This window comes from Azolla caroliniana, unplaced genomic scaffold, assembly GCF_043228905.1.
Source record: "Azolla caroliniana isolate FFs.n. ecotype wild unplaced genomic scaffold, voAzoCaro1.0.p SCAF_614, whole genome shotgun sequence".
NCBI lineage: Eukaryota > Viridiplantae > Streptophyta > Polypodiopsida > Salviniales > Salviniaceae > Azolla > Azolla caroliniana.
Genome location: NW_028231049.1, coordinates 545 through 2,500, shown reverse-complemented (window position 1 = coordinate 2,500; position 1,956 = coordinate 545).

The following is a 1,956-nucleotide window of genomic DNA, read 5'->3' as shown; positions in this document are numbered from 1 at the left end:
GCGATAGAGGGTAAGAAGTAGATTAATATTAATCACATATTACTAATCCAAGTGCTAATCTCCACTTTAGGCGTGCAATCTCTTCCCTCCCATCTAGATTGTTGATAATTCAATGTTGTCTTTATTTCCATTTTGCTTATTTAGTGAGGAGAGGTTGTAAAGCGATAAACGATAAGTCATAGATTAACATTAATCACGTAGCGTTAACATGCCTTGTAATTGTAAGGTACATGACGCGGCCTTATATAACGCACCGAGTGTGAAGCGGCCGCACTCATATTGTGTGTGTGTATAAAAGATGATTTGTAGTGTCGGTTATGCTCATCCACATTAATTATAACATGAAGGATACAATTCTTATTTCCCTAATTATAATTAAGTGCTAAGAGAGATTAACTACAATGATTAGTAAGTGAACTGCTAATCTCTCTTCTTGTTGGTGCGCAACCTCTTCGCACATTTAGGTGTACAAGAATGTAAAGATATAGAGGGCGAGACAAAGATTTATATAATCACACGTTTCACGTTTCATGATCGCGTCACGTTTCATGACTCAAGAACCTCGCTATGACCCTCGAATCACGGTTGGGGGGAGAGTCGTGTCTTGGGGTCCCTGAACCCTGCCACGGTTCGTGAGTGCGTCACGTTTCATGACTCAAGAACCTCGCTACGACCCGCGAATCACGGTTCGCGGGAGAGTCGTGTCTTGGGGTCCATGAACCCTGCCACGGTTCGTGACTCAAGAACCTCGCTACGACCCGTGAATCACGGTTGGGGGGACAGTCGTGTCTTGGGGTCCATGAACCCTGCCACGGTTCATGACTCAAGAACCTCCCTACGACCCGCGAATCACGGTTGGGGGAGAGTCGTGTCTTGGGGTCCATGAACCCTGCCACGTTTCATGACTCAAGAACCTCGCTATGACCCTCGAATCACGGTTGGGGGGAGAGTCGTGTCTTGGGGTCCATGAACCTTGCCACGGTTCGTGACTGGGCCACGTTTCATGACTCAAGAACCTCGCTACGACCCGCGAATCACGGTTGGGGGAGAGTCGTGTCTTGGGGTCCATGAACCCTGCCACGGTTCATGACTCAAGAACCTCGCTATGACCCTCGAATCACGGTTGGGGGGACAGTCGTGTCTTGGGGTCCATGAACCTTGCCACGGTTCGTGACTGGGCCACGTTTCATGACTCAAGAACCTCGCTACGACCCGCGAATCACGGTTGGGGGAGAGTCGTGTCTTGGGGTCCATGAACCTTGCCACGGTTCGTGACTGGGCCACGTTTCATGACTCAAGAACCTCGCTACGACCCGCGAATCACGGTTCGCGGGAGAGTCGTGTCTTGGGGTTCCTGAACCCTGCCACGTTTCATGACTCAAGAACCTCGCTACGACCCGTGAATCACGGTTGGGGGGACAGTCGTGTCTTGGGGTCCATGAACCCTGCCACGGTTCGTACGGTTCGTGAGTGCGTCACGTTTCATGACTCAAGAACCTCGCTACGACCTGTGATTCACGGTTGGGGGGAGAGTCATGTCTTGGGACCCCTAAACCCTGCCACGGTTTGTGTCTGCGTCACGTTTCATGACTTCAGAACCTCGCTGCAATCCAGAAACATATTTCGTTGTGTCCATTGGGTTAGAGTATTAGCAAACCAAACCTGTTTATTGGGGCCAAAAATGCACCCTTGCATTCTTTGTTAAGAATGTGAGCTCTATAATAGTAGAAACATAGGAAGGGTAACTCTAATGCTTCTGTGGAAAGGAGCCCTGCACAGTTGTCTGGCTGCTACCCTCTCTTAACCTTATTGAGGTCTAGCACACGCACCATAACCCCAAACCAAAGAAGAAGAGAAGGTGTTCAATTTTGCAAGAGGACATAAATAGCAATATTTATATCATGACATCAACCATGCTACCGAACAAAGTCCTACCTTGCAGATTACTTTTCAGTG